We start from the raw sequence: 15,992 nt of genomic DNA on the forward strand, positions 1-15,992 counted from the left end.
TTCAACTGAGATAGGCTTCTTAACGCCCCCAAATTCTTAACAGGCAAGCCTATATCTATCTGTAAGATGAGACTAGGGTATGATTCGTCTAAGGTACAACCCGTCAGAGGAGCACAGGAGATATGGGGCTCGTTCATCCAGCCACAGATGTATCCTTTATATGTTTTGAAGTGTTCACCCATCAACATAAAGTTTGACCATGACAAGCATGGCTTTGCTAGCACATGTTTCCATACAGGTAGACTCACCAAAGAGCGACAACTGGCTTCATCTCATTGGTCAGTGTTCCTAGGGTTGCCACCTTTGGTCAGGCAAAATACAGGACAAGCTGTGGGGATTGGGGGGGCCCACACTCATGGCACCAAATCCTCCCCCCATTTGTGTGTGGGGTTCCCCCCCCCACATTCGGCCTCCTGCCTCCCTCAAAACCCTGGCCCCACTCTTCCCCTCAGCTCACGTAGACGGGCAGGGGGCAGGGGTAGACGGCTGGCTCCCACAGTCGACTTGAGCGGTAGCCCCAACCTTCTGGAAGAGACTCGAGTGTAGAGGAAGAGGAGGGGGATCAGAGGTCAGGTCAGGGTGGTGGAGGGGGGCAAGTGGCAAGGCCCTGCTCCATGCTGAGCAGGAGCACCAGCAAGAGAGAAGGAAGGAAGGAGGGAGAGAGAGAGAGAGAGAGGAGGTTGCTCCTTTTCCCTTCTCTCTGTTGTCGCTCACACTGGACTTTGCTCCTCATCAGCTGCACCAACAGCAATGCAACTGCCATTTTGGGCCGGCTGAGCTTGAATACAGGAGGAAAATGTCCTGTTTGAAGTTAAAATGGGAAAATGGGACAGGGAACACTTTAGTCCAAAAACCTGGCAGTCCCGTTTTTCTAGGGACAGGTGGAAATCCTAAGTCTAATTTGGTGGCTAACCTGGCTTTGCTTCTGTATAAAATGGCCTAAAGATTTTGCTTATTCTGAAAGATACTCCACACACACAGCCAGGTAGGCAGATCCTCGCCGATCATTAACTGAGAGAACATTTTTAAAATATTGTGTTTTCTAAAAAGACAAAACATTTTAAAAAATGAATTGTGGTTGTTAAAAACAAAACAATCCAGCTACTTTCTTCTTCAGATAAGAATACTGTGCCTAACAGTTTATAAGATTTCCTTGTTTGTATTTGGAGACCGGATCTTCGACTTCCTCCTTGGATGGTTGTCCCCTGGAAACAAACATACGCTGCCAAAATATCCCACCTTTTCCTGAAAGATTTAATATTAATAGCTCTAGCAGAATGTTTTGCAGTTTAGATGTCTAGATGTTAGTCTTGGGACAAAACGTACTGGCATAACACTCTAGTGTTGGGTTGAATTAACATGGACATTCAGAAACTCTTCTCTACCCAAAGCTCGAGAGTGCAGAAACATGCCAAACAATTCTAGCTTAACAATCTGGTGTTAAACTTGATTTTAGATTCTAAATTAAGCTGGTTTATGCTACTGCTACTACCACTATTTTCTGGCTATATTACGAAGTGCTATAGGAGAGGTGGGGCGCCTCTGGTATGCAGGGATATTTAGGGCTGGTACATATTTGGTCTATGATGTCATTGCCCCAAAACTATGCTCATCTGACCTACACCTGTATGCATGAATGTATGTATGTATGCGCGTGTGCGCGCGCGTACACACACACACCATCTGCCAGAATTTGCTACCCCTGTCCACAGAACAAAACCTTAAAGCTTTTAAGAATGGATAATAAATGGTTTAAGAATCAGCTTTAATTTAGACTGAGAATTCTCCAGTTCACTGAAAGGACAAAATCTTGGGGTACGGTACTAAAACCGTTTCCCAACTTTGCTAGGGTCTAGCCGTGCTGGTTCAGAATCAGTCAGGTTCAAACAAGAAATTTGCCAGGCAAATTTGAAGCAAAACAGCAGCTAGAAATCCTGATCGTTTATTGTTGCAACAAGGTTCCAACTCACAAGCAAAACAAGGAAGAGTAAGCCCAAAACAAAGGGCACATGAGTTCTTAAGAGTTCCCACAGTTTCCCACAGCATTATCAAAATATCATATGTATGTCACAGAAAAGGTGTGGTGTCAGGCAGAAATCTGAGATCCAGACACGACCCTGTCAATTATGCATGGTTCAAGTACCCACTTCAAGCAAGTTAATGAAAATATCTACATATCCTTTTGTCAGGAAGGCATCCCTTGGCACCTTTATATGTTCTTCCTGGGTCTCATTTCCCTCTGACAATACCTGGTCTGGTCCCTTTGTCAGGGCTGTTAACGTCTGGTTTTTCAGTTGGGAGTGGTATCCTGAGTACATGATGATACATCTTGAGGATTATGGCATCCATGTTCCTATTCAGTCAGGTCCCCTCCCCTTCATCCCTGAATCACAATTTTCTATTACCTTTTGGAACAAAATAAAACCATCTATTTGACTATTTTTGGTAAATTTTAGAAAATGGGGTTTCCTTGCCTTATTATGGCGCTGGGAGCCCTGTATAATGGAGGATGTATAGAAATCAGTGTTAGTGTGTGCATATAATGCTCTGTAGAGGAGCGATCTCCTTCGCTCTGGAGCTATGCTGTTGTCAAGTCCTTACAGCGTAGAACACAAGCTCAGAAGGCCAACGTTTCTGATGTGTTGGCTGATTACCCTCTTGTGTCCGTAACAGCCTACACGTAAGTTACTCTAGTTCATTTGTGGAGGTTTTTAAAATTGTGCCTCATCTATTTGACTTGGCTATCTAAGATTGCACTAGTTCCAGAATGCAGTAATGCTGATAAATGAAGACTGTTCTTCAAAAACAGGACTGTTCTTTAAAAATAGGAACAAAAAACAAAATGAAGAGCACTGCTTTTTTCTAAAAAAAAAAAAAAAATGTTTAGGGCTACTCTCATTTTCCTACTCATATTGAAATACTGCCCCTCAATGTGGCCAAACTTAGATTCACAAAATGTTTAGGGGTGTGCATAACCCTGCGTCCCCCCAGAAAAAAAGCACTGATGAAGAATATCATTTGGTCTCACTGGGCCATGCCTCTAATAAAAACATTTGAATTCAAGGCCAGCAAGCACTCCAGTCAAAGGACTGTTTAATGGAATTTCTGCCTACCTTCAGATGGTCCTGTCAGGCATGCTGTGCCAATATGCTACTCTGAATATAATTTATTTTTCAGATGTCCACTGAGAAGCCAGCAATTTTCAAGTGGTCCACAGGAAAAAAATAAACAAGATGAGGTGACCTACCTAGATCACCAGTGTTGAAGCAATGATTCTTCAACATCAATATCGTTGGACTGGTTATGTTGTGCAGATACTTGATGATCGTCTTCCAAATCAACTACTCTATTCCAAATTTAAAAATAGAAAGCGTAATGCTGGTGGTCAGCAAAAGAGGTTTAAAAGCTGTCTCAAGGCAAATCTAAAAAAATGTAGTATAAACACTGACAACTGGGAAACACTGGCCTGCGAGCACTCCAGTTGGAGAACAGCCTTTACCAAAGGTGTCATGGGCTTTGAAGACACTTGAACTTGGGACGCAAGGGAGAAATATGCTAAGAGGAAGGCACGCTTGGTAAATCCACACCGTGATTTGCTCCCGCCCAGAAACCAGTGTCCCCACTGTGGAAGGACGTGTGGATCCAGAATTGGCCTCCACAGTCACTTAGGGACTCACTGTTAAAACCAGGTTTATGAAGACAATCTTACTCGGCTACGAGTGATCACTAAAGAAGAAGAAGAAATTTGGTCAAGCCATCAAGGTGGCACAGTCTGGTGCTCTCTGGCTAAGTGGGGCTTCCTGGGGTATCAGGTAGGGGTCTTTTGCAGTTGCTGCTTGGGATCCTTTTAAGACTAGAGGTGATGAGAGAGTTTGAACTCGGAGCCTTCTGCATGCAGGGGGGTCTGCTCTACCGCTGGGCCATGCCCCTAACACAGTGAGCTTGTTAGCTAGCTGGCGACATGCAAGCAAATTATTCCCTTTGCTGCAGGAGCTCAGTCCAAAATGCTCCATTTGCCCTGAAGTAACTTTCCAATTACCTGACTGTTTCACAGAAATGCTGCTCCTTCTGCATTAGGCATTTCACAACCTAAGAGTAAAATATTTATCTTTCTCTCACTCTCGTTTTAGATGGGCTTTGTGAACCAGAGGGGTCCCCCAGCTTTTTGATATAATTGTCTTCTTCCCTTTCTTTCGCTGCATGCTGCTTTTGAGCAGCGCAGTATTATCTCCCCACAAGAGCCTGCCTGACACAGCGTGGCGTCGTTTTAATGGTCAGAGAGCATTCTGCCGCTGAACTGAATGAAAGCAGGCTTAGCAGCGCCACGCAACATGCGCTCTGCAATACATGCAAATGAAAAAGGGGTGTGAATTTGGAGCAAACTCTTTGGGGCTGACGGCAGAGGCTCTGGGGCCTCGCTGCATCGCTGTGTCTTTCTGCAGTCCCTGCGCCTGCATTTGAGACATGACATTTATTTCAACAGACCCAATCTATTCTTCCAATCCCTTTGAAGAGGGATGAGTGCTCCTGACCAGGTTCCTGTAATTAGCAGGGTGACGATGTTTGGTTTCATGCCATGGAAAATGCCCAAATGTGTCTTCTCCTCTGCCCATCAAGTCTGTTAAAAGGCAGAGGAGTAACCAAGGGCTGCTTTGTTGTTGTTGTTTGATATATACTTGGAGTTGAGAGTGGATTTCATGCTCTTTATTCAGCTCATAGTGGCGAGGTGGAATGGAAGTTCCCCCTGAATGTCTGCTTTATATACATTATTTACACAATGGGCCCCACGTGATTGGCTAATTCCGGGATTCTCCTGTAGGCCAATCAGGTTGCGGATTCACTTCCACCTGGAGCTGGATTGGGTGGCTCCTGTGGACCATCAGACAGCTGCATTTTGGATCCTATTCAACTCAGTACATAACATTGTTTTTCCTGGCCAGTTGGCAACCTAACTTGGAAAAAAAGATGTAATCCACCTTAGTAGGTTTAAACACGGCTGAACATGATATGAATCACGGTTGGGCTCACAGCCTGGTGCAGGCTTGCTCACATAGGAGCCAACTCCAGGGGGCTATGGGTGCTTGGGCACCCATAATAATATAACTGTGGGGGCTGGGAACCCACAAAGTCAATGAGAAAAGCATGCAGGCAGCAGCAGCGGTGCTACCTCCGAGAGAGAAGCAGTTCATCTCTGCCCTCCGCAGCCAGTGAGCAAGGCACCCTTTTGGGGTGGGTGGGGGTGGGGGTGGGACTCAGACACGGACGCAGGGTCTCTCTGCCTCTGAGCATGAGTCCCTCCCCGCAGAAAAGGGTGCCTTGCTGGGTGTGGAGAGGAGGAGGAAGAGGACCTGCTGCCACTACTGGCCACCACAATGCGGATGTGTGATGTCATACACACATGCCTACACTTAGTGTGTGTGACATCACACACACTACCTGTAGGGGTGTGTGAGAGAGAGACACCACAGTCCATGTTGTGGTGGTGGGCACCCACAATCCTGAGAGCAAGATGGTGCCCCTGCTTACTTAGAAAACATCCCATTGATTTCAGGGACAATTATTCCCTAGGAAGCATGCATAGGATCAGGTCAGGGATTGTTTAGTTGTGATTCCTGCATTGAAGACAACTGAAGACATTGGACTAGATGACTCTTCGGATCCCTTACAATTCCACAGTATTTGACAACATGGCAGTTTATTCCATTTTCATTACATTTCCCTAGCAATTAATTTCCACATTACAAATGAACTTCCAAACAATGTAAAAGCCAGCTCTGGAACTATGGTGACATATCGTGGAACTATTGTGGAATATAACACATTCTTTGCAAATGGATTTCCCCCTGGAAGCAAATAACATGGAAAAGAGCAGTCAAATTGAGCAGCATTCCACTATAATTCCAGAAGTGGTTTTTAGATTGCATGAAAGCTCAAACATAATGTGGAACTTAACAGTTAGGGGAAAGTTGTGAAAACAGAATAAACTGCCATGTGACTGCAGCCTGAGTCTGCTATTTTGAGTCTGAAAAGCCTGGGCAAATACACACACACACACACACACACACACACACACACACACACACACACGGCCTCTGAAGCAACTGATGGCTGCTATTGTACATATGGCAGAAGGAAGGGCATTTCATAGTAGAGGTGCAATGGAAAGAAGATGCCTGCTATTGAACCTTAAATGGACCGTCAGGAATGGCTGAAAGACCGATGTTGTCTGGGTGGATCACATCTTGTGATCCAGAAGATCTCCACTCCAGAGGAGGAAACACTCCAGAGGATCACAGCTACTGCAGAGCTGTATGCTCTTGTTCGAAAGTGTGATAGCAGTTCCCTGCATCTCTCTGCAGGCAGTGCTGGAAAGAACTATTCAACTGACAGCTAATTGTTGCCACTGACTGCTGCCCTGACAATGTAGTTATAGCGAACTCTGTTTCCTTGAGAGCAGCTGAACGAGGAGAAATGACATGAGGTGGCGTCCCCTCAATCCCCTGTTGTTGGATATCACATGTATAGCAGATGCGTTGTGTCGTGTAGGTTCACTGCTGTCATTCTGGCTCAGATCTTTTGCCACAAACAAATAACACAAGCCCACAAAATGACAACATCATCCTCCGTAAGACAGGTCGGTGCTAAGAAGGCAAGCTCAGAGAAGTGGAAATGGTTGCTTTGCCATCGATTGGGCTTGGCAGAGGGGCTGGTCACCCGCTCTGCGGCAGGGCTAGACCCAGTGTAGAATGGTAGAGTAGCAAGGCTTTCTGATTCAAATTTGTTTGACAGTAGCAGCAACCCGCCTCCCTAAATTAGTTTGCTGAAATGGAAAAAGTGTGAGGATGTGTGTGTGAGGCAAATATATCATTTTCAGTTTCTCATTGTTCCAATCTTAAGTTCAGTTCTCCACATCAGTTTGTGATTTTTTTTAAAAAAAATAGTTTTCGTGAAAATTCATAATTTATTTATTTTTTACAAATTTTTCCTAGTGTACACATATTCATTTTTTGTCTAATGTAGTGCATTTTCCCATGCTGTTTTCACTAACATATACATTTACATACTCATGGTAGCATAGCACAATCCTTTTTTTGCCCACCATATTTGGCTGGAAAACTGCATTGCAATGTGAATTTTGAGGGACGCCTGTGTTTCGGTTTGTGTGTCATTTCAGAAAGTGCAAATTAAGTAAGGTTGCCTTTAAATACAAACTGAATCAAATTTCTTCCCTGTTGCTTGTGAGAGCCAGGAGTAGCTTTTTCTGTGAAAGGGCAGTGAACTCAGGAAATAAATTCCTAAGATGACCATGTGTTTGAGAGGCATGCTGTTGTTTAACCTTAACAGTGCAATCCTGATGCATGTCTAGTCGAAAGTAAGTGCTATTTAATTTAATGGGACCTACTCCCCAGTGGTGTGCATAGGCTTGCAACCTATTGATTTTATTTATTTGGACATTTATTGACTTCCCATTAACAATGCCCTCTGACGGTTTATACAAAATTCAGAAACAATCTTGCAGTCCCTTTAAAGACTAACAAATTTATGAGGAATGAATAATATTTTTATATATTTAATGTCTTATCGAAGCACAATGTCTGTTATTGACAACCCAAAAGTATGGTTGCAGGGTACAAATACTATGATATTCATTTGTCTTTAAGGCGCCTCAAGGCTCCTTGATTGTTTTTGCTGCAAGAAACTGACATGTGTACTCTTCTGGATTTCCTTTTTCTTTTGCAAAACTCAAACCACATCAACAAAGGCAAAACAGAAAATCAATGCAATGTCCATATTTTTAAAAAACAGCATTAGCTGTTTAAGATCATTCCAAAAACAAGAACTAAAACCAGGCTGCACATAATTTGTTCCAAGGACTGAAGTATGGTTTTCAAAGGCCTGCGGTAATCTTCAAACAAACGATTTGAAGCCGCCACCTTGTGATTGTTGTTTGTCAGGCGTAAATTGAAAAAAAAAAAAGAATTATTTGAGATTCAATTAATATTCACATCTTGGCTGTCACGGAGATTTAATTCTCTGGGTTCCAGGCATCTTTTCTGAAAATAATAATTTCCCCTGCTGATTATTATCTTGCTTCAACTTGTCTAATTTCTTGCTCTGCTGAAGAAGAAAATTGGGGGAACCATTTATTGCCTAGTCAATCTGGTGTAGCTAAAACAATTAACATTGAAGCGATTAAGTTAATTTCCCCACAAAAGTGCAGGATACTTTGTTTGTAGCACCCAGCCCCATCTCCTTTAAATCAAATCTGTGGGGACAAAAGGACAATGCGATGGAAATATTATTAGATCTTGGTGGGCTTTGGTTTTTTTTTTAGGGTGAAATTAACAAGTAAGGGCACATGCTGTGTGAGAAACCTCATTGCATTAGGGATGCATGGCAATTAAAGAGCTACTACAACTGATGAGGGCTAGGACAGCCCTTTCACTTTTATAGACTCATTGGGCCTTTCAGAGTTTACAGCTAATTATATATTTTTGCTGGCAAGTACCATGGAGAAGGCAGTTAGTGTCGGTTCTGTACAGTGTGGATTACAGTTCTGCTCTGAGACATGGTACAGTAATACAAAAAGCTTTTATTGAGAAATTTATTTCCTTAAGCTCATTACTCTGTTGCTGGTGGACCTTTTTCAGTCTGAGGGGTAAATTGCTTTCTGGGGTCCAAAATGCCAGTGCTGAGTGGGGCCAAAGGACAACGGGTGGAGCCATGAATGCAAATTTTACTTTTGGACAGTCCACGAGTTTCTACAGACACTCCCACCCGCTTCTCTATTTCCCCCTCCATTATTATCAGAGTTCAAGGACACTTTCCAGCTAGGCAAAGATTCTTGAGGAAGGTAAGAAGCAGAACCAGAAGGGATTGTGGGCTGGCCTTGGGGGATTCCCAAAGGTTAGACAGAAAAGCTTGGAGGACCACAATTGCCCCTCCAGGTCTAAGGTTCCTCATGGAAGGTGTTGACCCAGCATGTGGCAACTGAGCCAGTGTGGTGTAGTGGTTAAGAGTGGTAGACTTGTAATCTGGTGAACCGGGTTCGCGTCTCCGCTCCTCCACATGCAGCTGCTGGGTGACCTTGGGCTAGTCACACTTCTTTGAAGTCTCTCAGCCCCACTCACCTCACAGAGTGTTGTGGGGGGAGGAAGGGAAAGGAGATTGTTAGCTACTTTGAGACTCCTTAGGGTAGTGATAAAGTGGGATATCAAATCCAAACCCCTCTTCCTCCTCCTCTTCTTCTTCTTCATGGTGGATCCCATGCTAGGAATCATTAGGAAAGGGACTGGAGATAAAACTGCCCATACTGCAATTCCATTGTGCAAATCTTGAAAGACTGTGTACAGTTCTGGTCAGCTCCCCTTAAGAAAGGATATTGGCGAATTTGCAGAAAAGGGCAACCAAATGAAAGAGCCTGTGAGGAAAGCTTGCAACACGTGGAGCTTTTCAGTTTAGAGTAGGGTTTTCCAAACTTGGGTCTCCAGATGGTTTTGGACTACAACTCCCATCATCCCTAGCTAGCAGGACCAGTGGTCAGGGATTATGGGAATTGTAGTTTGGGAAACCCTGGTTTATATGAAAGGTGAGTAAAAAGGGACATGATAGGAGTTTATAAAATTATGTATGGTGCAGAGAAAGCAGCTGGAGAATGTTTTTCTCCTTTTCTTATAATGCGGGAACTTGTGGACATGCAGTTAAAACTGAATGTTAGAGGATTCGAGACAGGCAAAAGAAAGTCCTTATTCACACGGCACATAGTTAAGCTATGGGATTTGCTCCCTAAGAGGCAGTGATGGCCACCAACTTGGATGGGTTTAAAAGAGGATTAGACAAATTTGTGGAGGATAAATCAGTTGCTACTAATGTACCTCCAGAGTCTTTTATGTTCTGCCTCCACAGTTGCAAGCACTGTGCCTCTGATTACCAGCTGCTGAAACTGCAGGAGGGGAGAACGCTGTTGGATTCTGCGTGCATCTGGTTGGGTACTGTGAGAGCAGCAGGCTAGACTCGATGGGCCACTGAGGTGATCCAACAGAGCTCTCTACTTGTGTTCTGTAGGGCAGCTGAGAGAAGGCCAGTCTGTGCTTTACAACTGAGTGGCACAATTTATAATCCACTAAGTTGAGTACAGCCTACCACCCATATATTGAGGTCTTCTAGGTGCTTGGCAACTCTCCCCCCATCCAGCAGCATCTCAGCCATGATACATAAACTGCGTTTGGCTTGACGGGCTACAAGTCATGCAGGCTTTTTTATTATTTTATTAAAATAATTCAACATTAATACATACATATTACGAATATACAAACAAACATACATTTCATACAGTCCTTAAAAATATTCATACATACCCACACTCAATCCCACACATACTTCCTTTTCCCACCAGTGTGGTGTAGTGGTTAAGAGCGGTAGTCTCGTAATCTGGGGAACCGGGTTCTCGTCTCCGCTCCTCCACATGCAGCTGCTGGGTGACCTTGGGCCAGTCACACTTCTCTGAAGTCTCTCAGCCTCACTCACCTCACAGAGTGTTTGTTGTGGGGGAGGAAGGGAAAGGAGAATGTTAGCCGCTTTGAGACTCCTTAAAGGGAGTGAAAGGCGGGATATCAAATCCAAACTCTTCTTCTCTTCTTCACCATCTTCTTCACCTCACCCTCGTGTTAGGCTTCCAATGTACTCAATTGCAATTTCTTTCCACTTCTATTACTTTCTTTCACACACTTTTAAACCAACTTTCTACTTCTTTTTCTGTTACACATTGTTATCCATCTTATTTAGTATTTCAGTATTTATAACAGAACTTGTTTATTCTAATAGGAGTTCTGATTTTTCAATATGATTTTGCAAATATCCTTTAAACACCTTCCAGTCCTTGTCTATCTTCTCTTTTGAGATCCTTCCGATTTCTCCCATTGTTTTGGATATATTGTAATACTCCAATAATTTTGCAAGCCACTCTGTTTTTTGTCGGTATTATGTCACTTTTCCAATTTTTCACAATCAATAGCCTTGCGGCTACTGTTGCGTATAAATATAATGTCTTGTCACGCAGGCTTGCTTTGCTGCAAGACGTGGCCTGGTTAATTCAAAAACGCATGCAATTACAGGGCTTTTTTTTATTGCACTAAGCCACACACACAGGGCACTCTCTTGCGGCTTTGATGTTTAATCTAATTCCCATCCATCTTTTATTTAGAGTTCAGAGCAGCAGACCTCAATTGACTTAAGGATGATGAACAATAAACAGTCACTTTTGCCCTGCCGAGCAAAACCTTGAGCCAAAAAGTGCCTTGATCATTAAAACAGCGTGGAGAAATGTTGGCCACTTCTGCAAATCTCACCTTGGTTCTAGATCTTATGGGCAGCCTTGGGCAAGTCAGTTCCTCTTTGGGCAAGTTCACTTCCACATCTGGCAGGTACAAACAAAAGTTGTAAGTAACGATAAAGAGATTTATGTAAGTCACTTAGAGAATTTTTCTCCTGTGCTAAGCAACTAACAAGTTAAATTTTCTTACTAAGAATAATAATAGCTTTGCTTGCTCCTTTTTCTGCTCCTTGCAATAACGTTATGGACATCCAAGAGTTTGGTGAGCAACTGACAGCTTAATGAATGCAGAGTGGCAATTTTGTGAGAAGCAGGTTCTTTTGCTGCCTGGCATAGCTGGTGCGAAGTTCTGAAATGAAGCTGTACGTAGGAGTTCTGCCTACTGGTTTTTCCCATATAAGCTGCACTGAAAATATTGGCGCATTGTTTTAAAAATAAACGACACTCAAAGCATTCCACAATCAAATAAGGACCTAGCGTGGGCAGAACCTCATGTTGTATTAGAAGTGATGAACTACATCTCCGCTGATGTGCCATTTAAGTGGTGGAGGTGATGCGAGATAATCCACAACAAACAATGCAAAATGTCTGCTTCACCTGGAAGGGAAAAGCTTTTGCAGCCTGAAGGCCACATTCCAGCATGGAGAACCAGCTGGGGGGCCAACATGGCAGTGTTGGGCGAGACCACAGGGGGGAAGTTGGTGGAGCAATGGATGTGACGACTCTTACTTCCATACAGTAGACTACATGCACTGTCTTTTGTATCTTGAATCTTCCAATGTTAAGCTTCACTGGATGGTCCCAGGTTCTAGTATTATGGAGAGGGTGAAAAAACTACCTCTGCCCACTTAAGCCACACCATATGTAATATTGTTATAGAAGCTGGGTGCCACCTCCACTCTCGAGGGGTAGCAAGACTCCAGGGGGTCCCAGGCGCTCACCCAGGGTTTGTACTCCTTCGGAGAATTGAAGATGCGGCAGAGACTGTTGTAGTTTTAAGAAATATGATTTATTCACATATTTCGACTTTCAGTTTGCATGGAGGGAGTCCCGATCTTACACCATTGTCACCTCAAGAAGAGCTAGCTCCCATAGCACAATAGCACTGGAACTGAAGGCATCTCTCCCAGCCAGCCTTCAGCCAGCCTGCCCAAAATGGATCTCCCCATGTTCTCTCTCCCTCCCAGCACACCTTGCTAAAGACCATCTTTCCCTGTGACTTCACACCCTGTTACCCTGGTAACCTTCTGTCTGCCCAGGTCCAAGATGGGCCATCAACACCTTTTGCCATGTTAATACATCTATCCTAGGATGTCCTGGCTTGGAAAGGAAGCTCAGCTTGTATTTTTCCACTGGCGTGCAGTCTTCCCTTCAATACTCCAAATAATCAAAATCCTACCATTTATTAATTTCTAGGGTTTAGGAGGGTCTCCCCAATCTATAACACCATTATACTTCATGCCACCCCTTACTCACTCCCCCCCCAACCAAACAGCCCCATATGTTGTAACCTGCCCTCAAAGGGGAGTTGCTCCAGCCCCAATTCCTTCAGCTGATCACTTTGGCCGCAGCTTCCTAGCTCTGTGATATTATTTTTCATGTCAGGCTACCCAAGCTGCCCACACAGTATTCCAAGCACGGTGGCACGGTAGATTTGTACAGCGGCATTGTGATATTGGCAGTTCTATTTGCAATCTCTTTCCTAATGATCCTTAACGTGGAATTTGCCTTTTTTTCACAGCTGCTGCACACGGACTCGACATCTTCATGAAAACTCATGAAAAAGAGCATCTGATGCCAGTTCTGTGTGTGCGATAGCAGCAAATAATCATGTGAGTTCTAAAGGCTGAAGGGGAGAGGGAATCTGACACCCTCCCTCTTGCTGCATTAAAGCAGAAAAACAGTTTCAAAAAGGGTTTGGACTTTACATGCTTGGGCACAAATTGTGTGTGGAAATGTTTTAAGGCAGCGAACCTCTGCTCTTTGCAGAAGAGGATTGTTGTCGTGAAGTTCCACAGCACATTCTCCGCCTGCCCTGGAAACAAGTATATGTGCGAGACGATAATAAAAATCATGCCACAGTAATGCAATTTTGTATCGATTGGAGACAATCGATATGCTGTTCACTGTCCATTTCCATAGAGATGCAATATTCACTTTCTATTGCCCAGTGGCGAAGCTGCATGCTCTGCTACAGGGGGCGGGGAACAGGCAGGGGCGTAGCTGGTGCCCGCGGGGGCAATGTGTGCTGCCTGCAGGGGCATGGTGCACATCCCAGGGCATGGTATGCCACCTGCGAGGGCTTGTTGCGCATTCTGGGGGTGTGACACGCTGCCTGTGGGGGCGTGGTGCCTGGTGCTTAGGGGTGTGTGCAGCATGTGTCTGGGGGGGCCGCCGTGATGGCACCCTACCAGAATAGTGGTGCTAGGGGCAGTCCACTCCCTTCACACCCCTGTTCCTCCGCCAGTGCTATTGCCTCAGTGACGTGTGGTGTTTGTGCGACATTTCAGGCATTACGCAGAAATGCAAGTCAATTGGTTTGTTTTTTTAAAAAAATATAAAAATAAAATAAACTTCACGAGGGAATTCCATGCAAGCAAATAGCATCTTCAAAGGAGGAATTTTCCTCAGGATCACAGCAGGAGAGGAAAGTGTTAAATCCCTCCTTTCTGCTTTCTGTGATTCTGATCATTGCCAGTGCCCTCCATTGGATGCTATTTGCATTTTAAAAAGATGCATGTTAAATGCAAAGACACATTTAACATTGCATCTGGTTTCACCCTCATCCACACATTCCAGACACTCACACAGGACATTCACCACCTTCACTGGTTCTGTTATAAGTGGAATATAAATTAATAAACAAACAATAAAATTCACTGGGACACATTGTTTGCACATGCCTTGAACTTTTCTTAAGGAGGAATCTCTGAGCTCATTCCAAGCAGACAAGGCATAAGCAACATGCTGGTGTTTGGAAGGAAATCAAAACATGGACCTATATCTGCCCAATGATCATAGTTTTTCTAGCTTCTTAGATCTGAAGCAGCCTCAGCCTTGGCCCAGTATAGCTGAAGAAGCCACCCCCATTGTTCAGCTCGGACATTGAGGTCCAGCTCCGAGGGCCTTCTGGCGGTTCTCTCACTGCGAGAAGTGAGGTTACAGGGAACCAGGCATAGGGCCTTCTTGGTTGTGGCACCTGCCCTGTGGAATGCCTTCCTATCAGGTCAAGGAAATAAACAACTGTTTGACTTTTAGAAGGCATCTGAAGGCAGCCCTGTGTAGGGAAACTTTTAATGTCTGATATTTTACCATTTTTTATGTGCTGTAAGCCTCCCAGAGTGGCTGGAGAAACCCAGTCAGATGGGAGGAGGAATAATAATAATAATAATAATAATAATAATAATAATAATAATATTCCAGCCTGATGTCTCCCAGATTTTTTTTGGACTCCCATCACATCTGACCATTGACTATGCTGGATGTTGAGAGGTGTATTCCAAAAGCATCTGAAGGGAAGGGCCTCAGGTTGGATTAAAAACAAACTTGACTTCAACTTGCTCCACTCTCTGGGAAAAGGAAATGCTAGCACTTCCTTAGCAAGCTTTGTTTGTTGCCATAACAGACTTTACAGACGAGTTGCTGGGGCTGTTATGCAAGTACGGGTTATTGCCCAAAGAGCTAACAAATGGTTGTAATTATATCTATTCTGTAGCTTCCCGGCGGTGGCTCTGACAGCCCGGGCAGCTTTTTCTGCACATCAAGTACTCCAGTTCTGTCCCGCCCCCTTTATTATACATCGTGAGAGCCTTTACACCCAGCGATTTCCATGGTCATCCAAGGAATTTGTGGGAGGCACTTTTTGCTTGACGATCCTGTTGCTGCCGGCGAGCCACTTGCAAAATAAATAAATAAATTGGCAGGCTTATATTATAGCCACATGTAAATAGCACGATTCCTCCGGCAAATTATAGTGTGCGCTCTCAAATTTCCTTCTGGTCTCGCAGAACCGTTGTTGAGGATGCATTTCTTCTAAGCCCACCCACCCCCACTTCACGACGGAGTTTCAACGTTGGAAGGCTCAAGCAGCTTTGCAAGTGAAGCAAAGAGGAAAAGGCAGGATCGGGGCAGGATTGGCTTATCATGTGGAAAGGCTGATGTGCACCAATCCCGGAAAACTATAAACAGGACATCCTGTGAACAGCAGCCCATGAGAAAATTCTGCTCCATACAATGCGCAAAAAGTTAAGAGGTTTGAATTGCCTTTTTGGAACCCTTCACCCATGACCAGAAGAAGTAGGAGAAGTCACAAAGCAGGGATAGAAGCTTCTCCAACAAAAGAAAGAGGAAATAGAAACAGAAACAACAAGATCCTCTCTAATCACTATATCATAACATGGTAGCTTTTCAAGTACAGTGTTGTTCATGCGTGATTCTTTTATTTCCCTGTCTCAGTGCCCATTAAGACCAGAGAAGTAATACTATAGCTATAATCCCCCGCAAGGCTAGAGGGAATTCCAATAGCCTTCTAAACATAAGGAGCAAACTGCCTGTAGAAAGGCCAAACTCTGTTATGTGTGGTCTAAATCAGGGCTGGGCCCCTGAGATGTCATAGGCCTCCAAATCCAATCATTCCCAGCCAACACTGCCAGTCACAAGG

General features: G+C 44.2%; 1 long non-coding RNA gene across 2 annotated transcripts; it reads left to right on the forward strand.

The window, feature by feature from the left end:
* The first annotated feature begins 5,469 nt into the window (after positions 1-5,469).
* On the forward strand, positions 5,470-15,746 carry LOC310713426. Of its 2 annotated transcripts, none has more exons than XR_014529230.1 (4): positions 5,470-5,587; positions 11,204-11,438; positions 13,074-13,164; positions 15,340-15,746. It is a non-coding gene; the product is annotated as an uncharacterized lncRNA (long non-coding RNA). The 2 variants fall into 2 exon arrangements; XR_014529231.1 differs by having other exon boundaries at positions 11,204-11,423.
* The last annotated feature ends 246 nt before the right edge of the window (positions 15,747-15,992 follow it).

Source organism: Podarcis liolepis (genome assembly GCF_965112155.1).
Source record: "Podarcis liolepis genome assembly, chromosome: 8".
NCBI classification, from domain to species: domain Eukaryota; kingdom Metazoa; phylum Chordata; class Lepidosauria; order Squamata; family Lacertidae; genus Podarcis; species Podarcis liolepis.